This window comes from Pelodiscus sinensis, chromosome 4, assembly GCF_052426305.1.
Source record: "Pelodiscus sinensis isolate ZL-2025 chromosome 4, ASM5242630v1, whole genome shotgun sequence".
In the NCBI taxonomy this organism is placed as follows: domain Eukaryota; kingdom Metazoa; phylum Chordata; order Testudines; family Trionychidae; genus Pelodiscus; species Pelodiscus sinensis.
This window is the reverse complement of record NC_143055.1, coordinates 123465096-123475013: the sequence shown is the minus strand read 5'-3', so window position 1 is coordinate 123475013 and position 9918 is coordinate 123465096. Positions and strand designations below refer to the sequence as shown.

At 40.3% G+C, this 9918-nt stretch overlaps 1 long non-coding RNA gene across 1 annotated transcript; it reads left to right on the top strand.

Moving 5' to 3' along the window:
* Positions 1-685: 685 nt before the first annotated feature.
* Positions 686-6550, top strand: LOC142829395 (uncharacterized). The gene is made up of 3 exons (XR_012903789.2): positions 686-819; positions 5451-5496; positions 5909-6550. It is a non-coding gene; the product is annotated as an uncharacterized LOC142829395 (long non-coding RNA).
* The last annotated feature ends 3368 nt before the right edge of the window (positions 6551-9918 follow it).

Sequence of the window (9918 nt, the reverse complement as noted above, 5' to 3'; positions counted from 1 at the left end):
CAGCATAGTCATATGCCCATAATTGTGACCTTTCATCTGCATCTTCAGTTGTTTAAATCCACATCAGTCACTTTTTAACCTTCATTTTAATTATTTTTAAATGATTTTGCAAACTAACTCCCAGTCTGTGTCTCCACGGCATCTTTGTTTCAATTTTTACCCTTAATTTAAAAATAAATTATATTTAGGAGGTGAAAAAGCAGTTGTATTCAAGCTGAAAAACAGCTTTTTAGCCACCTAGGACTAATGCTACAGTGAATGTCTAGTTCAGTGTTTCCCAATTGGTGCTCTGCGGAACCCCAATTGGTTCTGGGAAGTGAAAATAAGGGTTCAGCGAGAACACAGCACTTCCCCTCCCTCTCTTAAAGAGCCAGAATCAATTTTGCGGCCTGTTTTTTTTTTATTTTTTTTTTTTTTTTGCTTTTTTGCTTGACAACTTTTACCCTTGGCAACCCCCTCTCCACCTCCAAGGGTTCCTTGAAATTATTTTAAGGTGAAAAGGGTCCAGCGCCAAGTAAAATTGGGAAACAATTGTCTAGCAGAATTAGGCAGTCTTAAAACAGCCTTTAAAACAGTGGATGTTTACTAGTAAAATCATGTGGTTTACTGCTTAAACAAATTACAGCCCAATTTAGAATGATCTGTTGCACTTCCCTTTTTTGAAAAAGGAAATGGCAAGAAGACAGCTAATTAAAGTGATAACATTGTGATGTTCAGACAGGGTCATGGAGAGGTAGAGAGGGATGATGCACTAAAAACTGAAGTATCAAAATAGTTATTGAAGACAGACTTGCACGTGCATTTGGAATCAATCTGAAGGTAAGCAGAAACCGTCTAGGACCATTTGTTCTGAGGATCTCATGGAACTGATTGTTTATAAAAAACACTTACATGAATACATTTAAACACATTTTCATGATGTAAACAAATAGTCAAAGTACATGAATACATTTTAAACACATTTTCATGATGTAAACAAATGGTCAAAGTACAAACAGAACGTGCCTAGGAAAAACAGCGTAGAGAAGGAAATTAAGTTTCTAAAGATGTAGCTCGTTAAAAAGAAAACAATAAAAAGTCCATGGTTGATTCTATAGATTTAAAATGTATCAAAAGTACTCTGAGGACTGTTTGTTTTTTCATACATTTTATTATTCATACGAAAATGTTCACTAGCTTTTTCTATTTATATATACATTTTAAAATATAACAGCCTGGTTTGATACAACTTTTACATCAACTAAACTGATGAATAGAATCAGACTCTTCAAAAACAAAAAGGAAAACACCAGTACTCTTAACCACATCTCTTTGCTCAAGGATGGCAGCTATCCTAAGCTATGCTGCAGCACAACCAAAAGTGATGAACTTGATGCTTGAAGAACATAGAATCATAGAGTTGGAATGAAAAAATTGTGAAATTCTATGGTCATGTCTGGCCTTGAAAACTAAGAATGTGTGAATAAGGCAAAACGTTTTGCATGTTCAGTTAAGCAAAGCTCACACATACATGACCATTTAAATTCATATTATGCAACTGAAGAAATGGCTAAATTCTCAGCTGTTGAGCATCCGCAGCTCATATTGATGTAAGTGTAAAATACAGAGATGCTGAAAATCAGGCTATGCTTAAATTTAAATATGAGACTCCAAATGTGAATTTAGGTGTCTTAGTTTAGATTGGGATGGGCAATAATTTTGGAAGTGGGGCCATTACACAAATTTCTGAAGTGGTCCTGGGCCCGGAAGGGGCAGGGCCTCGGGGGAAAGGGGCAGGGCTAGGAGACTTTGCACGCTCCCCTGCCCACGGACTTTGATTGCCTCGGGGTGGGAGAGCATGTGAAGTCTTTGCCTCTTGCACCCACCATGCAAGGGGTGCACAGCACTTAGCATGAACCACCAGCTCTCCAAAACAGCTGGCGGTTCCCTCTGGTGCTGCACGCCCTGGTAGGGGGGAGGACACTTTGCATTTTCCTCCATCCCCAGGTCTCAATTGGCTTGGGGGCAGGGGAATGGAACAACTAGGCGTGGGCCTGCAGCTGTGGCACCTTATAGACTAACAGATTTATTGGAGCATAAACTTTCATCAAACTAAGATATAATCACGAAGAGAAGCCAAGAAAACCATTGCACAGATTCGAGCATAGATATTTGAGCATATCAATATTAACAATTTGCCCCATCGGTGGACAGGTTTTTCTGAACTATGTGAAACTTTAGGTGGTTTTCAAGAGCAGTGTAGGATGTATAACAGTAACCTAATATGGAGGTGACAAAGATATGATGAAACAAGGAGTCCGGTGGCCCCTTAAAGGTTAACAAATGTTATATGGCGCCAGCTTCCGTGGGTAAAAACATTTTGTCAAATGATGCCCATGTAAATCTGTTAGTCTTTAAGGGGCCACAGGACTCCTGGTTTTGGCAGATACAGACTAACACAACTTCCCTAATGAAAAACATTATGGTCACTGCGAGGAGGACTGTAATGGACAGGAGGAATGCTGACCAGCACCCGGTGGCTAAGAGGTTAACTCGGGTAGCTAACAAAGGTTTTGGCCAGGGGCTGGGAGAACCAATCAAGATAGAGGGTTGAAATTTGAATTGGATCTAGGTTCCTTGCCTGCTTTCTTTATGTGGGAGATTATCAACTCCTGGTTTATGAGACAGAATGATTTAAACCCAGAAAGGACTACCATGCCTCCAAGGAATTCAGGCATGGGAGTAGACTGAACCAAGAGAAAATAAGGAGTAAGTAAAAGGGAAATGTGAATCCAGTCACATTCAGTGTAACTTTTCTTTATTTTGTGGTTTGGTTTGAACTGCTCTTGTGATTTTATGCCTCCCCTCTCCCCTTACCATCTAAGCATTGTGCCAGAGATTGTCTCTGTTTTAATTTGTTTTTCTTAGTTGCTCTGTATCATCTAGTAACCAAGTTACTTATCAAGTTTCCCTTTTGTTTATCTTTTGTTTTGTAATAAAAATCACTTATTTTAAGGTGATGATTTGACTCTTGTGTCCTGGAAGGTCTGTCTGTGTATCTCCATGCCTTCAACTGAGGGGTCAGCTACCAGAGACTGCAGTTTGTTTTTCTCTTTTCTTTTTGCAAGCTGTTTTGGGCAAAAGAGCTTGGGGTACCCCATGGAGTGATTTCAAATGTTCACCCCCGGTTTTAGGAATAAAAAGCACTTGATGGTGGCAGCAAATCTCCCAAAATCTGTGTATTGTGATTCTAGTGGGAAGTTTTTGATAACCAGTGTCTGTAGAGGCAAGGTTTAGAGCTCTTTGCAGGCCCCCATTTTCTGCACTCTGAGGCTACATCTACACTGCAGCAGTTTTTCGGAAGAGGAAATGCAAATGGAGTGCTCATTTGCAAATCTCGCACTCTCATATGCATATTCTCTTCCGATCCTTTTTGCAGAAGAAGTTTTTGCAATAAAAAGCCATGTAGACGGGGCCATTTGTTGGAAAAAAACCCATTTTGCGCAAGATCCTGTAAACCTCGTTTTTTGAGGAATAAGGGCTCTTGCGCAAAACGGGAACAGAATATGCAAATGAGAGATTTGCAAATGAGCACTCCATTTGCATTTCCTCTTCCGACAAACTGCCCCAGTGTAGACATAGCCTGAGTGCCAGAGTGGGGAAGAGCCTGGATAAGGACTAATTTGGAAAAATTTGGACAAAGCTCATTAAGAATCCAAGTGTAGTGATGGATCTATGGCAACGAGCACCCTTAGCAAAAGTCGGGTGAGCACCTTGAATGGATGCTTCACATGCTGCTTTGATCTTTTCCTCTAATGGCCTTGACTTCTTTATCTTGTTCAGTTAATTATGATTGTCATGCCCCCCAAAAATTACATTTGGCTTCTGTAGGTTTTTTCTTTCCGCTAAGAAAAGTCACAGGAGATATGTGTATATAAAACTAAATAATTTTGTTACAAATCTCCACTTTTTCTCCTCCTAAAACAGCATGTACACTTCACATTTACATACCTTAGACTCTTAGTCAGTGCATCTGCTTAACAGTTCATTGTAATCCTCAAAATGGTAGATGTGTTAGATATGTACATATAGAAATATAGTGGGAGCAGTAGTGATCATTATAGCAAAATATGTAGTTTCCATTATCAGCTTTTTTACAGTGACCCATAAGTTAGACAAACTAAACTGTGTTGGATTGAAATCTTTCATATTTGGCCTCAGACCACCCACATTATTTCTGAAAAATTCAGCCAAATAATTTTGCAGTGCCTTTGTCAGAATAACTGGTCTTGGAAGGCTTCATGTTAAATAGTTCCCAAACATCACATTTACAGGCATTTTTATTCTTATTTTTTGGGATAACATTTCTTTGTTTAACTTTAATGCAGTATTTACTGTGTCAATACAAGGTGTGAATGATGAATATATCTTACTGATACGTGAAAAGTTAAATTTACATAGTCTACTCTTCTTATGTGTGCAAGTACCAAACAACAAACATACCACTACATTTTCAATGGGAACCACACATCTGGGCTGTGTCTACACTGGCATGAATTTCCGGAAATGCTTAAAACGGAATACTATTCCGTTTTCAGTTTTCCCGGAAAAGGAGCGTCTACATTGGCAGGCTGCTTTTCCGGAAAAGTCCTTTTTCCGGAAAAGCGTCTGTGGCCAATGTAGACGCGCTTTTCCGGAAAAGAGCCCCGATCGCCATTTTCGCGATCGGGGCTTTTTTCCGGAAAAGACTACTGAGCTGTCTACACTGGCCCTTTTCCGGAACAGTGTTCCAGAATAAGGACTTATGCCCGAGTGGGAGCAGAATAGTTTTTCCAGAATAGTGGCTGATTTTGTACAGTAGAGCATCATTGCTTTTCCGGAAATTCAAGGGCCACTGTAGACAGCTCGCAGCTTATTCTGGAAAAGAGGCTGATTTTCTGGAATAAGTGGCCCAGTGTAGATACAGCCATAGTCTATGACGTTCAGAAAGCATTCTCCAGGCAATAGGAATAGAAAGAAAATAATGTAATGAATGTTTGTCATGTTTATTGCAAACAGATGTGTTTTAGTGGGGTGTTCCCTAAATACAGACTGTTCTTCTCTCTCCATATTTGCCTCTGTCATTTTCCTAGACCCTTGGATAACAAACCATAAAGGGTCACAGTAGAAGAAAGAAGTAGGATGACCCTTAGATCCTGCTATTCCTAAGGGAACAAACCAAGCCTATTACAGCATCCAAACTAATATTTATGTCCTTTTTATGTAAAACTCAAGGTTATTCCTGACAGATAAAAATAATGTGGTTTATACAGGCATTGATTTTACTTCATAATGATGTATCTGTTCCATCTATAATGGTCATATGATCTAATCAAAATTCATCTTCTGTAAAGGGTAATTCATGGAGAATTAGACTTAAAAGGAAATTCAGAAGCCACAAACATCACTGCATGATTTCTCTGTTTCTCCAGGTATTATATCCAGGAGCTGAGAAATAATGAAGTGACATCTGGAAAGGTAGGTGAAATGAATGTTGGTTATTTTCCTCCTGATGTGATTTCCCCTCAAACCATTTTCTCATTCCAATCACATACCTAGGACTACAAATTAATATAGTTTAGAAAAATATAATTTGAGCTTCTCATTTCCACTTACATACATATAATATGAAATATTACAAATGAATATTAGGCTTGGTAATGTATCATTTATTTTTTCCTCACATTTATGAAGAATTACTTGTCATCTATTTTCACGGTTATTTTTGCTGAGAGTTGTTAGTTCCTTTGCACAAGATGGAGGAATTCTGTTTTCAGGCCATGTGTCAAGTGATGGTAAATGATGACTTATTGCAATTTTACAAATACACTTTTTGCTCACTTTATCTACTCTCTTTTTATGTCTACAACTCTCATTGATTTCTGACAAGATACACACTTATAGGGAGAGAACTAATCATGATCCGCCAAGCACGCCTGCGATGAGAACACTGCTGTCGAAGTGGAGACATGATGGAGTAAAGTGACAATGTGCAAGTGCTGTACTGTGATGGTTCAGAATACCACAGTTTACACTGGTAATACCACAGAGCTTTAGAGAACTGCTGTTAAATAATGCATGTAATATTTGAGTATATGGAACTGCACCAACCACAGTTACTGCTGATGGTTTTTTTTGTAAGGGGTAAGGGAAGAGGGGGACTAAAATAAACCTATGCTTAACTTTTAATGGTCTTTATTCTTGTAGCAAAATTTCATCATTCCACATTTTCAGTGAACTTCACTTCTTCCCTGTGAGTTTAATCCTGAAAATATAAACTAACCAGATTAGTACATTGATCTGTCAAAAGTGTGTGATGGCAATTGCTTAATGTTGACAAATGCATAATTGATGGAATGCTCCAAACTGTTTATAAGAGAATAGCACCAGATGGCACAGTTTAGACAATAGCATCTGTTCCATTCATTGAACTTATATCCCTGCAATGTAATATTGCACTAATTAAACACTCTAATTTATTTTTTCCAACATGAAACAATGATTACATAAAGATGTCAGTATAATGCCTTTTCAAAACTGCACTCATTACTTTGCAAAATAAAATGAACAGCTGTGTATATCTTTGTTTAGCAGCTATGCAGTATTTTATTTGTATTGCAGGAATATCCAAAAGACCCACCTGGGATCGGGGCATCATTGTGCTAGGCACTGTACAGTTACATAGGAAGTCATTCTAGTCAACGTTCACTGACCATTAGCACACAGTTATCTTACGCTCTAAGGCTACATCTAGACTGCATCATTTTTGCGGAAGAGGAAATGCAAATGAAGCGCTCATTAGCATTTCTTGTGCTCTCATTTGCATAGTCTCTTCCGATCTTTTTTGCGGAAGAGGTGTATGCGGAAAAAAATTCAGGGTAGATGGGATCATTTTTCGCAAAAAAACCCTCATTTTTTAAGGAATAAGGCCTCTTGTGCAAAAGGTTTTTTATTTCAAAAAATGGCCCCATCTACACTATGTTTTTTTCCTCTTCTGCAAAAAGGATAGGAAGAGACTATGCAAATCAGAGTGCAAGAAATGCTAATGAGTGCTTCATTTGCATTTTCTCTTCTGCAAAAATGATGCAATCTAGACATACCCTAAAGCTTTAGTATCTTAGGTGTCATTGTGCAGAAGGTTAAGAGCCACCACTATACTTCCATACTATGGCTTCCAACCCAAAGGCTGTTCTAGAAGACCTACGTCAACATAGCTACCAAATAGGCTGTCAGCCTACCCTATGATGTTTCAGTGGCTACGTCTACACTGCTTCCTTCTTGCACAAAAATCTATGCAAATGAAGCACAGATTAGCATATTGCTGCACTTCGTTTGCATAATTAATTAGGAGCTGTTTTTTGTGCAAGAGGTTTTTTCCTCATTTTTTCAGGAAGAGCAGCTCTTGCGCAAGATGGGGTTTTTGCACAAAAAGGTGCTGTGTGGACAGCTCCTTTTTGCAGAAAAACCTCTTGCACAAAAATGGCTGCTAATGAATTATGCAAATGAAGTGCGGCAATAGGCTAATCCACACTTCATTTGCATAGGCTTTTGTGCAAGAAGCAGTGAAGACGTAGCCTTGGCAGAGAGGGGGAGATTAACTACAGTGACAGGAAAACCTCTCCCATCACTGTAATAAGTTTTTACACTGAAGAGCTCTATTGGAGCAGCTGCAGTGCACAATAACAGGTGTGGACACAGCCTAAGGCAAAGTCTATGAAGTGTAATTATACTCCCCTACTGTGTAGTGATGCTGCCTACCAGAAGAGCAGAGCAAGCTTCTAAATGAAGTTAGATGGGGAAGGAAGGAAGAATTACTGTGTCTTGTATAGCACAGATCTGTGTTTTCTTTGTAGCTATGCTGTGGATTTCCTTTGTGGTCCCGGATAAGTCATTTAGGGCTGGATGTTGCAAAGGCCCTGAGGCATTAGGTGAGGCTCTGAGCCTAGCTGCTCAGCATGAGGGCTGGCCCACAACATTTTGGCACCTGAGGTGGGGAGCTCAAATGACACCCCCCATTCCTCCTCACTGCAGCAGCAGCAGCAGCAGACACAATTTTCTACACTCTGGGTCCTAGTGGCCCCCCTCTCCCCCCACAATCTGGCACCTGAGGCGGCCACCTCAGTTCATCTCATGGTAAGGCCAGCCCTGTTCAGCATGCTTCTGGATCCTGAGTGAGGCTTGTCATTGACTGCTACAGCAAAGTACCTAACTGAGCATTCAGGATGCATGGTTAGGGAGGGGCTAGCAGCAGGGTCCTTCGGTATAACCTTAGCCAAAGAAAGATAGTTCTTAGCAGCTCCTTGGTCTGTAAAAGTTGTGTCAAGTGTCAGCCTGGCATAACTCATTCAGTATGTACAGCCACTGGCAGGGCTTAGGTGTACTGGAGAGCATAGGCAAAGAACTATACAGGAACTATTCCAGCTTCTAGCCATTGCAGTGACTCCATAAATGTACATTAGCACACCTCGCTGCTTGTCAGGTCACCATCTTTACAGTGAGATCATGTTGCCCTCACAAATTTATTAAAAAAAACAACTACTGTAGTGAATAAGTAACATGCTATTTGTCAGAGATAAGCAATGGATTCCATTTTAGACACTAGCCACCAAGCAGCTAGCAAATCTTGCTTTTTGAGCAGCTGGCGTATGCCAGGAATGAAGACAATCCATTGTTGAAAACTCAGCTCTGTCTACGAAATACAGAACAATAATTCCTGTTTTCCACAGTCAGGGCATTCTATAGGCTTGGGCAAACTTACAAAAAAAGTGGGAGTTTAAAGTCATCTGCACTGATAATGGTGGGAACTCTTGTGCTGAAGGACTTAGAGAAGTTGTTTCCCAACATTGATGGAAGAGGGAATAATTGGATAGATCAATATTTAAGCTTAATTTAAAATACAAGGTGACATTTAGCCAAAGCTGTTCAGTCTGAGATCTAGTTTGAATTCCTATTATTTGTCCTGTTTTATACCAAAGTGCTTTTGTAACCCATGTACCCAATCACTCCTAAATAGCCCCATGAGGTGAGTTAAGAGACCTATGGGAGGGTAGAGATGAGTAGTGTCTGGGACACTGTTGCTAGGCAGATTTAGCACTCCACCCCCACGAGCTTCTGGAATTGGGGGTGGTAGTTTGGGGTCTGCTCCAATAGATTCTGTCTCTGTTGCTGGGGTCAGGCTCCATGATCAAGCAGGCAGCTGCTTTTCTAAGGCCATGTGGCCTGGGTGAGCTGGGAGAAGCTGAGCTAGGAGCAGGAAGCAGGCTGCTGTCCCTCACTCTGAAGCACTTTGCAGCAGGTAGTGAAGATGTTAACCCTCTGCCAGCGAACATGGGCAATGTTAGTTACAGCAAGGAGAACTGGGAGGGAAAATAACTTCTCCTGGGTTTGTTGTCTGCTTGGAATGTTGTTTATTTTTAGCTAAACTGTTCTAGTTACTTTCTCAGCCAGTGATATTCTTCAGCTCCTCTTTAAATGTAGCAATGGGGAAAGAGTCATTTCTATTTCGCTGGTCTCAGTTTGTATTTTCTTGTAACAGGCTTTCTTTAAATCTGTATACTTGTGACTTATCTGAGGCTATGTCCAGGATGCAGGCTTCTTTTGGAAGAAGCTTTTTCAGAAGAGATCTTCCAGAAAAACATAAAAGAGCGTCCACACTGCAAAAGCACATTGAAAAAGCAATCTGCCTTTTTGAAAGAATGTCCATTCAGTGTGGACGCTATCTTGCTTTTCAGCTGTGATTACTATGGACAGAGTGGTCACCAGGGCACTGTTCTTTTTTCTCTTCTTTTGAAAGAACCCCCCCCCCCCATCCACGCACTCCTTTTTCCCCGAAAGAGAGAGCTGGGTGGGGGAGGGGGAGGCTGTAGTAGAAGTCTGTGTTAAGTTGTAGGTCTGCAAGGT